The sequence below is a fragment of the Bos indicus x Bos taurus genome, chromosome 15, assembly GCF_003369695.1.
Source record: "Bos indicus x Bos taurus breed Angus x Brahman F1 hybrid chromosome 15, Bos_hybrid_MaternalHap_v2.0, whole genome shotgun sequence".
Lineage (NCBI taxonomy): Eukaryota > Metazoa > Chordata > Mammalia > Artiodactyla > Bovidae > Bos > Bos indicus x Bos taurus.
The window spans coordinates 61,869,775-61,886,901 of record NC_040090.1 but is presented as its reverse complement, the minus strand read 5'-3'; the positions used below and the strand labels follow the sequence as shown (position 1 = coordinate 61,886,901).

Here is a 17,127-nt window from a genome sequence, read left to right as displayed (position 1 = left end):
CCAGGGACGGGGGAGCCTGATGGGCTGCGGTCTATGGGGTCGCAGAGAGTCGGACACGACTGAAGTGACTTAGCAGCAGCAGCATATATATCCTTGATGGGTAAGTTTTGTTATTGGCATATAATCTAAAGCTTTCCTGACAAAAATGTGTATGTTTTGTATTTTCCCTCTGCTTTTCCAGCCATGCTTCCTAGTTTAAAAGGAAAAAAAACGCGGACTTCCCTGGTGATCCAGTGGTTGGAGAACCACCTTGACGTTTCGATCCTCGGTCCAGGAAGATCCCACATACTGCGGGACAACCAAGTCTCTGGCTACAACTACTGAGGCCATACACTCTAGGACCCATGGTCCACAGCAGAAGAAGCCCCTGAAGTGAGAAGCCAGCGCGCTGCAATGAAGAGTGGCTGCAGCTCTTCGCAGTTAGAGAAAGTCATGTGCAGCAGTGAAGACCTAGCACAGCCATAAATAAATAAATATTAAAAATAGAAAAAATGCAACTATTCTTAGAAGCCAAGTGAAATGCAGTAGAGTCATATTTTCAAGAGTAGCAAAAGAGAACAATCTCTCTTGAGATTTGACAAGTCTTGAGATTTGACTCAATCTTGCATAGTTTTTTTTTTTTTTTTTTACTCCCAGAAAATACCTACTAATCAGTTTTCCCTCTTCTGCAAAAATAAGTAAGCACTTTTATAAGTTGGACTTTAGTATCAGCATTATGTCTGTGAAACAGCTCTCTGGGAGAACCTTAAAAAGGATGTGAAAGCAAAAGAGCTGTCTCTAAGTTAAATTTACATTTTATGATAATTTAGGAATTTTCTGTTCGTGTTTCACTTACGCAGCTGGATTTTGACACTTTTAGGGCTGGGGTCACATGTCAGGTACTTTTGTATTCCCATTCCTCACTCAGAGAAAAGCTGTGGAATGAATGAACAAGCTGGCTTCTGTAGCTTCTCTCTTTTCTTTTACCAGCAAATTAGCAGTGCATGCCTGTGTGGAAGGAGTTTTTAAGCAGAACTCATGCATTGTGCAGCCACTGAATGATCAACAGATGCTCAAAAATACTGTGACATTGTAAATAAATATTTTTTGCAGTGGCAGCTGTTCTGACAAAAAAAAAAAAAAACCCTAGACATTAAAAAAAAGCTAGACGTGATTGCCAAAACATGCAGAAAAGTAAGATAAGTTGTGCCCAGCAGTTAATTTATAAAAATGACTGAGTGAAAAACACTAGGTCAATGCCATTGTAATAAAAGCTGTCTTAGACATGAAAGGCATGTCATGCCAGGCATGGCCACAAGGGGGTGCACCAAAGTCAGTCTGAAGGAAGAGAAAAGTGTTCTTGGCTCAGTCGTGTCTGATTCTTTGTGACCCCATGGACTGTAACCTGCCAGGCTCCTCTCTGTCCATGGAATTCTCCAGGCAAGAATACTAGTGAGGGTAGCCAGCCATTCCCTTCTCAGGGGATCTTCCCCGGCCCAGGGATACGAACCCAAGTCTTTTGCATTGCAGGCAGATTCTTTACCATCTGAGCCACCGGGGAAGCCTGAAGGAAGAGAGGAGGGGAGGAAAAGCACAGGTCACAGTTTTTGTTATGTTTTCTGTGGAAAAAGCAAGGCAGAGAAAGGCAAACAAATTAGGATATCTGAGTAATTCCAGCGAACTTTGGGGGACAGGGCTGTCCCTGTTGTCTGGTATCTGATCTTGGGAAGATTTAGGGCAGGGGAAATGCTGGCCCTGTGTGTGACTGCTGGCTAAAGGAGGTGGCTGGTGGTGCGGAGTTTGAATTGGTTGGTGTATAGGAAAGCTGGGCTCACCAACCAACATACTGTTTCCTGTCTCAGGAATTAGCAAGCCCTAAAGGGCAGTCCCTTCCCCAGCCAGCAAAGCCCCCAAAGATGTCAAAACCTCATAAGATATAGAACATAAGTATAATTAATGCATAAAATCCAAGAGCTTAAAAGAAATGTTATGACAAGAAGTATATAAATGAGAAATTTTTACCTATACCTGTTAATGTGATACTGCTTTAGGTGTTGTGTTAAATCTGTAAGTTAACTTGAAAAGCAATGCCATCTTCACTACAGTTACTTTTCTTGTCCATGAGTATTTCTCTGTTTCAGGGTTCCTTTATTTCTTTTTATTTCTTTTAATAAGTTTTATAAATTTTCTCTGAGTAGATTTTATTATCTAAGTTATATTATTCCCACTATATTCCTTCTTATTATTATAAATAGGATTAAAAAAGAAGAAAAAAATTTTCTTACTTATATCACTCGTATATTAAAGTGAAAGTATTTTTTGTGGCTGTATGTATTGTCATATATTGCAAATTTGCAGAGTTAATTTATTGGGATGGCCCAAATGTTCATTCAGTTTTTCTCTAAGATATCAAAAACCTAAATGAAACTTTAGGCCAACCCAGTATTATCTTTAATAGATCTTTAGTTTAAAAAACTTTTTGCTATAAAAACTTGAAAATTTATATTAGTACCCATCACCCAGGCTCAACAATTACTGAAATTTTACCTTATTTCTTCTATTTCCCCTCTCCCATACATTCAGGTCCTTCAGTTCCACTTAAGATGCTCAATAAATTTCCTGTAAATTTTTTCTGGCTCCAGCAAAGTTATTCACATATGGAAAGTTTCTGAATCTCTGGAGTACTTTTTTCCTTTCTCGTGTTTTATTGTGCTGTTTTGTTTTTTAATACTTTCCATGCTAACTTTTTGTCTCTGTTCCCAACTTTGAACATAGTGGTATCTATTTAGATTCAGAGTCAACAAAAGAAGGGAGATAATCCTAAAACTGGAGAAGGAAATGGCAGCCCACTCCAGTGTTCTTGCCTGGTGAATCCCATCCCATGGACAAAAGAGCCTGGTGGGCTATAGTCCATGGAGTTGCAAGAGTTGGACACGGCTTAGCAACTAAACCAAACCAACCAGTGAGTGAGGACTGCCTTTTGCTCTGATTTCTGCCCAATGGCATGGCAATGGAATCTTCCTTTAACATCTGTATTTAGAGGGCAGATTGGTATGGCAGCCTCTTTTCTGTTTCCAGCAACTTTTCACTTAGTATACTTCCGCTCTGTTGAAGCTGCATCTCTCCCTTACTCCTTTTGCCTGCTGTTCTATGAGTCTCTAGTACATGAGGAATTGTGGTTTTTAAAAAGTGCTGCCAAAGTAAGGTATTTCCCTGTTTCCTCTTCTAACTCTAAATCATGCACAACAAAACAAAAAGCCCCACCTCTAGGTATGAGTATTTTTTCTTTTTCTCTCTAGAATTATTTATTTATTATTGGCTGCACTGGGACTTCGTTGCTGCATGAACATTTTCTCTTGTCGCAATTCACCAGCTTCTCATTGCTGCGGCTTCTCTTGTGGAGCATGCGCTCTGGGTGCTTCAGTTGCTTTGCGGCATGTGGGACCTTCCTAGACAAGGGCTCAAACCGATTCCTCTGCATTGACACTTGGATTCTTAACCACTGGACCACAGGGAAAACCCTGATTTTTTTGTGGGGGAGGTTGGTGGTGGTGTGGAGAATGGTGATCTTTTAAAAAATTTATTTATTTTAGTTGGATAATAATTACTTTACAATATTGTCAAGGTTTTTGCCATACTTCAACATGAATCGGCCACAGGTACATGATAACCCCATTGTGAAACCCCTCCCACCTCCTTCTCTACCTCATCCCTCTGGGTTGTCCCAGACCACCTGCTTTGGGTGCCCTGCTTCATGCATCGAGCTTGCACTGGCCATCTATTTTACATATGGTAATGTACATGTTTCAATGCTATTCTCTCAAATCATCCCACCCTCACCTTCTCCCACAGAGTCCAAAAGTCTGTTCTTTTTTTTTTCCCAGATCAACATCTTACACTTTATAATACACTCACAAATTTTTACACAAATATGTTTACAAGTACAAAAAGGCAAAGAACCTCAGAGAATCGAAGTAACTGTATCATCGACTGCATTCAGTAGAGTTAGTACTGTTGTCCCCCTTCTTCACCTTCTAAATCCAGATTCTGCGTTGGGCCAGATGGGAACTGGGTGTCAGGTCCAGTATTTGTGAATCCACCCCCCATGTGGACTCTGCTTTCAGAAGTTGGAGACTGGGTGTAGTTTTGCACACGTCTGGGTTTCAACAGAGCTGAATTGAGATTCCATCTTGTTCCAGGCCAGATCATCCAGGGGAGAGTCATCCATTGCTGTCTAAGTTTCATTGCTGGTGAAGAATAAGCTCCCCGAAGTTTCGAAGCCACAATTCATTGTCTGTGTTTCGGCACTGTTGAACTGAACTTTGCTTTCCAGGGCAGGCAGGTTTTTAGCAGTGGAGAGTCTGTCAGTCTGGGTCTCTGTGTCAGATGAATCAGTACTCATGGAAAAGCTGGAGTGTTTCAGGATACTTCCCAGTGGCAGATGAGGGCTACTGTCTAAAAAGAAGTTCAGGTCCATCTGTGTCTGCATGTCAAACATTTCAAGGCCTAAGAAGCTAGAATTTCCCTTACAACTGTAGGCCTGGGCAGAAGGGTCTGCAAGGAAGAGATCAATTTGGGTTTCTGTGTCCAGCGATTCCAAGACTGGCTCAGTGGTCATGGTGCTAAGCTCACTCTCTTTGGTTTGTGTATTTGAGGCTGAAAACTCTTCAGTATCAAAATCAACTGCAGGATTCTGGATTGGGCCAGATGGGAGCTGGGTGTCAGGTCCAGTATTTGTGTCAGACAAAAGACTATGATTGTCCACGTCTGACCAGGTAGGTTACTTGACAAGATGTTTTCTAGATCACTTAATAAATCCATGGTTTGGGTTTGATTATCTGTCACGTTCTCTGACGAAAGCATACTATTCGGGGCACTGAAATTTGGTGCGGATTTCTCAATATCTTGAGATAAAGTTTTAGGGTGGTTCTGAGGTAACAAGTCATGAGTTACAGTCTCTGCTACTAAGCTACTGCTTATAATAGTGTCTGTAGACACACCATATGATGAATGGACACTCTCAAAAATGTCTCCACACATTACAGCATGGTCCATCTGTACTCGGTCATCTGCTGGACTTCGCATTCCACTGCTCTGAGTTTCTCAGGAGATCCCACCTGGCTGGAAACTGGCATCTATAAACGCATCAGTCTGAGCAGTGATAGATGAGGTTACCTTAGAACTGGGCAAAAAAGTCTGACTTTGAACACTAATGTCAAATCAGTTTGTGAACAGGACGACACAGAGGAGTCAGGGCTGGCCCACTGTGCAGATGGCATGAATTGTGGTGTGGTGCAGGACAGGTCTGTCTGTACATTGGTCAAAGAAATGCTGTTCTTCTGACATGTGTTCCCAAGTTCTTGTAATGGGCTATGCATGCATGCATCGCTTCAGTCGTGTCCGACTCTGTGCGACCCCATGGACAGCAGCCCACCAGGCTCCCCTGTCCATGGGATTCCCCAGGCAAGAATACTGGATTGGGTTGCCACTTCCTTCTTCAGTAATGGGCTAAATGGACTTTTACCCAAGTTGACTTGAACACCTGTGCTAATCGGCTTAACAGCAACAGGATTTACAACTTTTGAAAGAGGGAGGCTCTCCTTGAGAGAGCAGGCCTCCAAATCTAGGCTGAGGGTCAGGGTTCCAATGGACAAGGGCAGTAAGTGTATGGCACCAGGAGCGGAGCCCTGATGGTCGACCACCAACACCACAGACTGGGCCGAGGAGTCGGCTGTAGGCACAAAGACAGGCACAGAGAAAACTGCATGATGGGGAGTTTAACCAAAGCCACCTTGGGCTTTGGTAAAAGCAACTGCTGAGGGTACCTTGGAGCTGCTGCAAGAGTCTGTTGTTTGGCATTAGAGCTGCGAGAGTCTTCAGAGGAAGCCACCAGCTTTATTTCCAAAGTTTCTAGTTCTGGAACGTCTGGTTGTGGAATTGGTTGGTTGCTCAGTGATTCAGCGGTCTTCCTGGACAGCTCCAGCTGCACAGGCAGTTTTCCATCTTCCTTTTCTTACTAGGTGGATCCCCGTGTTCTGCAGGGATCTCATGGCCAGTTCGGTAGCTGGCATAGTGACGGCCACACGTGCACTGGAAGGTCTTGCCACAATCCTCTGCATGTCTTTTCAAGTCCCACTTGGTGCCGTATGAATTGCTGCACTTACTACATTTATGCTTCTTTTAGCATGCACTTTCATACAGTGCTGTTTTGCAAGAGAAAATTGAGAAAATAGTCTGTCAGGGCCTCTAGGGCATCCTTCAATTGGACAACAGTAGAATTTAGGTACAGTTTTCAAATCTTTTCTTATTGTTGGATTTACTGCGCCATCATGCAGAGTACATCGCTAGAAATGCTGGGCTGGATGAATCACAAGTTGGAATCAAGATTGCTGAGAGAAACATCAACAACCCAAGATATGCAGATGATACCACTTTAGTGGCAGAAAGTTAAGAGGAACTTAAGAGTCTCTTGATAATGGTGAAAGAGGAGAGTGAAAAAGCTGGCTTAAAACTCAACATTCAAAAAATGAAGATCATGGCATCCAGTCCCATCACATCATGGCAAATAGATAGGAAACAATGGAAACAGTGTCAGATTTCATTTTCTTGGGCTCCAGAATCACTGCAGATGGTGACTGCAGCCACAAAATTAAAAGACATTTGCTCGTTGGAAGAATAACTAGGACAAACCTAAATAGTGTATTGAAAAGCAGAGACATCACTTTGCTGACAAAGGTCCGTCTAGTCAAAGCTGTTGTTTTTCCAGCCGTCATGTATGGATGTGAGAGTTGGTCCATAAAGAAGGCTGAGCACTGAAGAATTGATGCTTTTGAACTGAGGTGTTGGAGAAGACTCTTGAGAGTCCCTTGCACACAAGGAGATCAAACCAATCAATCCAAAAGGAAATCAATCCTGAATATTCATTGGAAGGGCTGGTGCTGAAGCTGAAGTTCCAGTACTTCAGCCATCTGATGCGAAGAGCCAACTAATTGGAAAAGACCTTGATGCTGGGAAAGATTGAGGGCTAGAGAAGAAGGGGGTGACATAGGATGAGATGGTTGAATGGCATCACTGACTCAATGGACATGAGTTTGAGCAAACTCAGGGAGATAGCGAAGGACAGTGAAGCCTGGAGTGCGGCAGTTCATGGGACTGCAAAAAGTCAGAGACAACAAAGCGACTGAACAACAATTGTATACTATCAAACCAGTCCTGAGAAGTATTGATAAACGGTATCTTTTGCTTAACGGATGCTTCACAAGGTTTGGAGAAATATAGCTCCTGATAGCAGTTCCACAAAAAACAACAATATAAAATGTTAAAAAGGGCTTGCGAGAATGGTTCAGGCCAACAAAGTTAAGAGAGCCCTCGTCAGACTGGCCGCTTCCTTTGTGCTTAGATGTAATGTCTGCCTTAGTAATCAGTGAGGGGATGATCTGAAGGTGGGTGATGGCTGTTACATATGAGCTGCAGGCGGTGGCTCTTGACCGGGTGCATGTGGAGCGCGGGGCTGCTGGGCAGGATCTTGCCGCAGCCGCGCACCGTGCACTGCCCGGGACGGCTCGCCACCGACGGCTGAATGAGCTCCCGGGCGGGCGGCACCGACCCCGCGGGCTGCTGCCTCGCTGCCGTGGGTCGCGGCCGGCTGCCTCTCAGCCTCCCGGGGGCACCCCACGGGCCGGAGGCGGCGGCGGCGGCGGCTCCCCTCGCGGCCGCCCGGACGGCCGGGGCGCCGGAGGCGAGAGCAGTGGGGTCCGCCGCCGCCCCAGTGGCTGCCGTGGCTCTCGCACCGCGGCCGGATCAGGCTCCAAAGGTCTGTTCTTTATGTCTGTGTCTCCTTGGCTGCTGGATCTTTGAGAGAGAAACTGCACAAGAAATAAGAAGACTGCTCCTTCTAAAGGAAGAAAGGAATATTTTTTGCTAAGGGACTTAACATTAGCTTATCTAAATCTTTCCTGACCTATCTCAATATCTTCCAAATATAAAGATTAAAAGGAAAAAGCAACGCTGCACTTAAAAATAAACCAGGATATTATAAATAGAGAAGGAAGAGGCACTGTCCTTTGTCCACCAGCTGTCCTGCTTGCGGTCTACATAGTCTTCCACTAAGCAGATGGATGTGGCCGATGGCTGATAATGAATTGTGTCTCCTGAACAATGACTCAATCCTGTGGTGCCTCTGCCAAGTTTATGAGCAGGGCACCTCCTTCTCGTTCCCAAACTATGACTATTACTCATTCTCCCTCAAGGCTGTTAGAGCAAAATTAGAGGCTTATTTGTCGTTGATTTATTTTTTTCCCTATGACTTAGAAGCTTAGGGAATTCAGTAACTTTTTATTTATCGTCTTTGTCTTGCCTAATACATTTAATAATTCAAAATATTCTTTTGGCCGGATCGGGGCCTAACCACTACTGATTATCTCTGACTCAGTGTACATTTTCTCCCAGCTATGCTCGACATCTCACTTAAACACAGTCAGTCTGACCTCTATCTTTTCCTAAGTTGATCCTGACAATATTCTCTTAAAATTTGTCACCCATTGACTGACCCACAGTTTTGTTTTTCCTTATTCATACCCTTCAAGGTAAAAGAAATGTGAACAGAAAATTGTAAACAATCTCCTTTGAGGACATTGCCCAGTTTCCTATTAGGTACAGAGCAAGTTTCCTGACTTGGAAGACCCATGATGTGGAGGTTTGAAGTTCTAGTTTTAGGGTTTCCCTTCTCTCTCTTAACATCAGTTCATTCTTATTTATTATTGTTGTTCAGTCACTAAGTCCTGTCCGACTCTGCGACCCTATCAACTGCAGCATGCCAGGCTCCTCTGTCTTTCGCTGTCTCTTGGAATTTGCTCAAATTCATGTCTACTGAGTCGGTGATGCCATCCCACCATCTTCTGTCATCCCCTTCTCCTCCTGCCTTCAATCTTTCCCAGCATTAGGGTCTTTTCCAATGATTCAGCTCTTTGCATCAGGTGGCCAGGGATTTGAAGCCTCAGCGCCAGTCCTTCCAATGAATATTCAGGGTTGATTTCCTTTTGGATCACTTTTATATTTTTTGTCATTAAATTGCTTTTAGGGACTTCCCTGGGGGTCCTGTGGTTAAGAATCCACCTTCCAATGCAAGGTCATGGGTTCGATCCCTGGAGGGGAAACTAAGATCCCACATGCCGCGGAGGAGCTAAAGCCCAGGCACCACAGCTTGAGAGCTGGAGTGCTGCAACTAGATAAGCCCTCTCACTGCAACTCCTGAGACCCCGTACTCTGAAGCCTGCAACTCACAGCTAGGGAGCCTGCATACCACAACAGGGACACAGTGCAGCCAAGAAAAAAAGGCTTTTAAAACCTAATGTCCTGTACTTCTTATCTCTTAAATGTTATCTCAAAACATTAATTGGCGTTATTACATTAATTTTGCTTTTATATATGTACATCTTCCCTTGCTTCCCAGTGTTTGCCTTCACACTTCATTGCTCCTACTGTGAAGATGGGCACATTAGGCTATTGTAGCTTAATGATTGCAAGTCCTTATTCATAGTCACCGTTCCGTTTAGACAGTGCCTTGCAATTTGCAGAGAGATTTCACACAAATCATTATTATTCACTTGCTTGTATGTAAAAAAATATGTCAGTGTCTACTGTGTACCAGGTACTGCGCTGGGCCCTGAGATTATAAAGACCAAAGAGACACAGCTCCTGATCTCCAGCAGCTCACAGGCTAAACTGGGACACCCGTAACACAATAGACAGGATACTGTAGTCAAAAGTAAACTTCTGGTAATGGTTTGGTTTTTAAATAGATCTTTTTAAAACTGAGAAGTGGATATATTGACTAATGGACACTTGGCACTTTTCCAATTTGACAGTTTTATTGTGTGTATGTGTGTGCATGACAACTGAATAAATTGGCATTTTAGCTTATAAATTAGTCTCTTAAGAGCACTTAAGAGAAAACTTAAACTTGACCTCTACTGGATAACTGGACAGCTATAAGGACCTGATCCTTGAATGTGAAGCCTATAATCTGTGACCCTTGGTGATCTATCAAGGCTTACACAAACAGGGGAGCCCAGTCTGGGCAGTCTCCTGTTCCTGCTTTACTTCTCAACATTGGCCAATAAACAAAGGATTCCTGTAAAAGGTAAAACTGTCTTCTTCTTTGCTGGCACTTGTGCTGTAACTCACACATAAGGAGTCGAGCCTTTTCCCGTGCTGCTTTGTCACAATGGCATCCTTCAAAGTGGAAATGGATTCTGATGGCGTAAGTGTTATTTCCTGGGCAATAAACATCTTGAATAGAGAAGTGAGTCAGCAGAGCCCATGAAACTGATGAACAAAGATTAGTCACAAGGGCAGTGGAGCTGCTTCATCTGAATATAACTTTCTCTGCAGATCCCCTTGAAACTGGATGGAAGTCCCCACACCTCTTGCTCAATTCAGCAGCTGCGAGGCAGAGCTAACGAAGAAGTAATCTGAAAATACCGCAGTGATAGCTGTAGCTATTTGGATAATCAGTAGTTAATCCATTTTAATTTGAACTTTTTCTTTATAAGCTTTTAAAATTATGAATTATTAGGAATATTGTAATATCCATTTATGGGCTTCCCAGGTGGTGCTAGTGGTTAAAAAAAAAAACCCTCCTTGCCAATGCAGGAAATGTTTAAGAGAAGCAGGTTTGATCCTTGGGTCAGGAAGAGCCCCTGGAGGAGGGCCTGGCAACCCATTCCAGTATTCTTGCCTGGAGAATTTCATGAGGAGCCTGGCAGGCTCCAGTCCCTGGGGCTGCAAAGAGTTTGACACAACTGAGTGCCTGAGCAGAGAGCATCCAATTATAAGGAGAGATGATTAAGAAAATGACTCAGAACCATAGCAAAAACTGAATGCTGTTTCGTTCTAACTTGGGAGTGCTTTGGAATGAAGCAGTCCTGTGCTCTCAGAAAAAATATGAGGATCTGGTAAGATTTGGCGTGACTGCTTTGAACGTCAGTAGGACTAGTTTGGAATCTGATTACCTCTCTCAAGCTCTCAGAAAAGTTAAAAGCTACCTTATTTCTTTTCTTCATTGCAAAGGAAGAGTCAGCTTTAATTTCAAACCTGAATTTTTGCACTGGGGACACAGAAATGTTATTTCTCAAGTTCTAAGGGCAGAAATTTGAGATTTTCTGCAGCTTCTTGACTCTAATGGAGGCAGTTAACCACTTACAGCAGAAATTACCCAAAGAAATCACTTGACTGGCCTTCCCTGACTATGGAATTGTGACTTCTTTCTTCATTGCTCAAGGGAGAGAGTTTATAACAACATCTTCCCTCCCCTCTTGCAATTTCCTTAGTGTGCCTGGTTCTGGGGTCGGGGGTGGGGGGTGGAAAATTTATATGTGGAACTCAGGATAAGCACCAAGAGTCCAAACTTTGCCCCAGCGTTCAAGGTTAGGGAGTGCAGTGGGAAGGAAACGGCATGGCTGACTTTAAGACTTGGTGGCAGCTAAGGCCCAAATTTCCAGTTCCCTGCTATAAAATAACCGTGATGGCTGGAGACGGAACTAGTGTGCTGGCCTCAGTGCTGGTGGAGTGAGGAGGTGAAATTGATGAGGCCAGTCCTGGAAACTGGCCTCATCAATTTTTTCTGGGGTCAGGTTTGCCTCCCGGGAAGTAGTTGCCGCAAAACAGCTGTCATCTGGCGAACCTCTGAGTGAACTGCACACGGAGGCAGGAGCTCGCCCTCTCTCTAGGAACTCCAGTCTAGACTGCAGTGGCGGATGGAAAGTCCCGCAGACCTTCCTCGCGGCATCGGTATGACTAGCTCCCAGAGGAACCCTTCCAGAGTCAGCTGATCTGCTGGTGACAGAGGAAGCCTCCAGCTGCTAATGTCGAGAGAGTTTCCGTCTCTCCTTCCCTCTCTTCGTACACTATCTTTGCACAGGGTTCCTGAACCCTTATGGGAAGCAGAAGGCATTGGGGAGACTGAATTAGACTTGCATTTGGGAGGGTGAGGATTGGATTTTAAGGGGAGGGCATTGTTCACTCCAACTGTGCAGTTAGATAGGATTTACACATATAAGGACAAATAAACATTTTAAATGGTGCCTCATTCTCCTTGTGAAAAATACGGGCAGATGTCCCTCCTCCCTTTTCTTAGAGCATTTACTTTAGAAAACTGGTTAAGTTCTTTCTCTGTCTCTCTGAAATATATGCAAACACTTTTAAAAGTTACATAAGTCTTTTGCCACGTTTATGACCCAGGGGTGTCTTTCTCAAGGGCTTGGGGCCATGCCTTTGAAATGTAAACATCCACGTTTTCATTTCCCTATTCCAGTTTCTATTTCCAGTAAGAACCTGACTTCTGTGGGCATCTCCCTCCCAGTTGCAAAAATACCTCCTGTCATAAAGATAGAGGTTGCTTTTTCTTTATATAAAACCAATTAGCTAATATAGATGGTCACCTCAATTATCAGGTGAATTGAAGACGAACTATGTGTAGCAAAGGGTGCTCTCTTTGAGTCCTCTTACTAAAGACTGGTTATTGCTTATCTTTTTAAAATCATTAACACTATTGCTTATCCTGAGAACATGTATGTGATGGTGAGATTTCTTTCTGTCTTCATAATCTTTTAGCAGATTCCCTAGGGTGTGCATCACATTTTTGTTTAATGCTTATTCAATAGTGAAAATATTTTCTTTTTCTCCCTTTGTGGAGAGGTTTTCTGGGTTGTGAGAAAATTTTGTTTTAATTATACTTTGGCAACATATACTAATGCCACAACTCAAAGGAACAACAGATGTGAAGAAAGAAAAATTTACATCTTCTGGACTCTCCCCTCCAGAAGGACTGACTTCTAATTAATTCATCTCAGACTTTACAAGAGAGCTGCTGCCTTATCTTTCTTTCCCACTTTGTCTCTTCTTTTCCCCCTCAATTTTTTTTCACTTTCTTATTTTGCCTGTCTCTCTTTTATCCTGTTAAAAGATTAACTTGCAGCATAAGGTAAAATTGGGACTTCCCTGGTAGTCCAGGGGTTAAGAATCTGCCTTCCACTGCGGGTCTGATCGCTGGTGGGGCAACTAAAAGCCCATGCATTAGAATCATAGCCTGCACACTCTAGAGCTGGTACCACAGCTAGACAGAAGCCCAAACGCTGCAGTGAAAGACCCCTCATGCCTCAGTGAAAATCCTACATGCTTCAGCTAAGACCTGACGCACATAAATAAATAACTAAATATTGAATGGCTCCTACAGATACAAAAATGAATACATATTAAAAACTTTATCCTCTTCATTAATCAGTGAGGGAACCAGAAAGAGGTAGCAACTGGCTCAAAGGACAGACCATTTTTATTTAAAAAAAATTTTTTTTTCACTTTTTATTTTGTATTGGGGTATAGTTGATTAACAATGTTGTGGTAGTTTCAGGTAAAGAGCAAAGGGACTCAGCCATACATAGACATGTACCCATTCTCCCTCAAACTCCCCTCCCAACCAGGCTGCCGCATAACATTGAGCAGAGTCCCATGTGCTATGTGGTAGGTCCTTTCCGGTTATCCATTTTAAATATAGCAGCGTATACATGCCCATCCCAAACTCCCAAACTATCCCTACCCTTCATTTTCCTCCACCCCTACGGACAACCATAGGCCATTTTTAGATCAAGAATGTTGAAATAAATGTACAAATGGTAGCAAAGTTGTTTTTCTGGAAGGGAGGAGGGAAGTAAATTGCTCTTCCACTGGACAAGACAGAATATGCATGTTCAAAGACAAGAATTATTTTGTGTTGCTATCAGTATGTACAGCTTACAAAGTGGCAAAATAGCTCCCATAGAACTGGAATCATATACCTAGCGGTCTCCTTAAGGCAATGCAGTTTGATATGGAAACAAGCTAAGTGTCCATCAGGGGATGAATGGATAAAAAAGATGTGGTATATATGTTACAATGGGAAATTATTTGGCCATTAAAAAGAATGAAATCTTGCATTTGGGGCCACATGGATGGACCTTGATGGCATTATGCTAAATTAAATAAGTCAGACAGGGAAAGACAAATACTGTATGACCTCTTTATATGTGGAGTCTAAAAACAAACAATAAGAAAATCCAAGTTCATAGATACAGGGAAAAGATTGGCGGTTGCCAGAGATGGGGGTGGTGTGGGCAAAATAGGGGAAGGGGGTCAGAAGGTACAAATGTCAAGTTATAAGCGAAATAAGTCATGGGGTATAATGTATAGCACAGCAACTGTAGTTAATAACACCGTATCACATATTTGGAAGTTGCTAAGAGAAATCTTAAACGTTCTCACCACAGGAAAAAAATTCTGTAACTATGTGTGGTGACAGATGTTATCTAGCTTTATTGTGTGATCATTTCTCAATATATACGAGTAGTGAATCATTGTATTTTATATCCGAAACTAATATAATGTTGTATATCAATTAAGCCTCAATAAAACAAGACAGTGCAGTTTTCTACTAAATACAGTTTTTCCCCTATGGTCTTATTCTTCTTACCGTAAGAAAATTAAACAAAGCCCATGTGATGACATTTTTGAGAAGCTGGCAGTATGTAATAATTGTTTCCTCTTTTTCTCTACCAAAACAAGTATTTTACTTTAAGTCTAATTAAAAATCATCTATTCCAGGAAGAGTTCTCTGATTAATCTTACCTAACTGGACTTCCCTGTTTCTGCCATCATCATTGGTAAACATTTTTGAGTGTGTGTTTAGTGAACTATTGCTGCATCTGACGCTTACTGTCAGCGTAAATAACTGAAACTCTGTAAGAGCACGAATAACAGCAATAGTTATTTATTGAGATTACCATTAAGGTAAAAAAAAGTGAAGCAATTGCTTTTCTTCAGTTTCAAGAAATAGCCTGCCTAATTAAAACAAACAAGCATAACCATTTTAAAAGCTAAAGGTACTAAATTAATGAATGATATTGGCTTATTTAGATCCAGTTTATATTGTTTTGTTTCTTTGCTTTTAACATTCTTCAACTATATATATTTCTCGTAGAGACAGGTTTCTTAAAAGCAGGTTCTGTGTCTAGTTCCTCTTTGTATTCCAAGCACCGAGTGCAATGCACATTGTGGTGCTTATCAATATCCCCCAAATGACTAATTCCCTGACTACGTTTCTTGAGGGCAGAGATCTCACCTGCTTGTTTCTCTGGCATGCTCAGTGGAGGCTGGCTTGCGTTGCCCTACTAATCTCAGTTAATCTCTTTATTTAAAAATTTTTTTCTTCTCTTCTTGGGGCCATGGGATGTCCAATAAATAATGTAGTGGTTTATGGGAACAGGTGTGATGACCTCTCAGCTACTTCCGGCTGAATGGGGGCAAAGTCAATTTTTTAGTATTAGAGGAGAGAATGTCATAGATTTTCATTTTAAAGAATTCTTGAGTCCAGGCTTAGCCTTAGTATTCTGTATTATGAAAACAGAACCTCAATCTTTGATTGCTTTGTCATAGCACTTGGGTAAACATTTGAAAATTAATACAAATAGCATAAGGACAGGGAACTCTGCAACGTTACATGGCAGCCTAAATGGGAGGGGAGTTTAGGGGAGAATTGATACCAGTATATGTATGGTTGAGTCCCTTTGCTATCCACCTGGCATTGTTAATCAGCTGTACTCCAACAGAAAATAAAAAGTTGTTTTTTTTTTTTTTTTTAAAGACAAGCTACAGGGAAGTATTGTACTATATGGGGAATATAGCCAATATTTTGTAACAACTGAGAATGGAACATGACTTTTAAAAATTATATAAAAATAAAAATATTTAAAAAGGAGAATTAGTAGATATACTACAATGAGGATAATGATGAAAATTTACCATTGTAATATTCCTTGAAAGAAACCTCCTATTCCAGGTGGCAACCAGGAAAATAAATTCTTGAGTGGGTTCTCTTTACGTACATTTTGTAACCAAGTGGTCTTTTGAATTATTCTATTTACTTGGGTTCCTACAGGGGTATTAATATATACATAACAGAAACTATTGGCTACTATACATATGTCTTTTTGTTTCATCATTTTTTTTCTTTTGCTAAAATATAATTTAAAGCAATTTTATCATATAGTATTATTCTGGTAAAAAGAAAAAAGAATCTAGTGCCTTCTGCTGGAAGACTACTGCTTGAACTATCTCATTTGTTTTACCATTCCTAAAGAGTTTCACAGTTGTTATAAGACCTTGAGACCATAAGGATGCATTTGGCAGCTGTTTGAAGGTACTGTTTTGAAAGTGGGTTGTGGTATCCTTGAGTCTGGTACAGTTCAGAAAATTCAGTTTCTCAGTAATACAGTAAAGTATCTGAAACAATGTCCATAATAGCCACTCAGCTCTATTTTGGATGCCTGGACCACAATTATTCCTTTTTGATTTTAAAAAATACATTTTTTCTTCGATGGTTAAAGCAAATGTACAATGCATGTTTAATAGGCCACAAAACATGCTGCCTGGTGAGCATAAATGTTAAGTTAAATGATGTATAAGCCAAAATGACTTACCCATATCTCAATATGTGAAAATTTCCTCTACCATTTCTCCTTTTGATTGCAAATCTTTCAATGGGGAGCACTAATAATCAAAGTAATTGTCCCTCAATGCCAGAGTGGTTGTTACCTGCTTTGGGTCCATAATGTCTCTTGGTGTTAAGCCTTGTTTTTTGTTTATAAACATTTGCCTAGTCACCTATGTTGGGGAAAATTAATCCAGACAGTGAACAAACACAGAGGTATGCTAATGGGGAAACATTTTATAGGCTATATGTTTTATCAGTTACCAAATTGTGACACAAACACTGTACATATGCTTCTAACACTAGACTTTAAGTAAGCAGTGATACATGTCATAAGTAGTCATAGCCTGTAAAAACTTCACTAGAGAGTTTTTTCCCATCTTGAACATTGGATAAAAAATTTGGTTAGAAGTAACAGTGCCTTAAGAACTATGGACAGAGGTTCATGACATTGTACAGGAGGTGGTGATCAAGACCATCCCCAAGAAAAAAAATGCAAAAAGGCAAAATGGTTGTCTGAGGAGGCTTTATAAATAGCTGAGAAAAGAAGAGAAGCTAAAGGCAAAGGAGAAAAGGAAAGCTATACCCATCTGAATGCAGAGTTCCAAAGAATATCAAGGAGAAGTAAT

The 17,127-nt window shown here is 41.6% G+C and overlaps 1 pseudogene; it reads right to left on the bottom strand.

Moving 5' to 3' along the window:
* Positions 1-3,810: 3,810 nt before the first annotated feature.
* On the bottom strand, positions 3,811-16,491 carry LOC113905057 (annotated as a pseudogene).
* Positions 16,492-17,127: the final 636 nt, after the last annotated feature.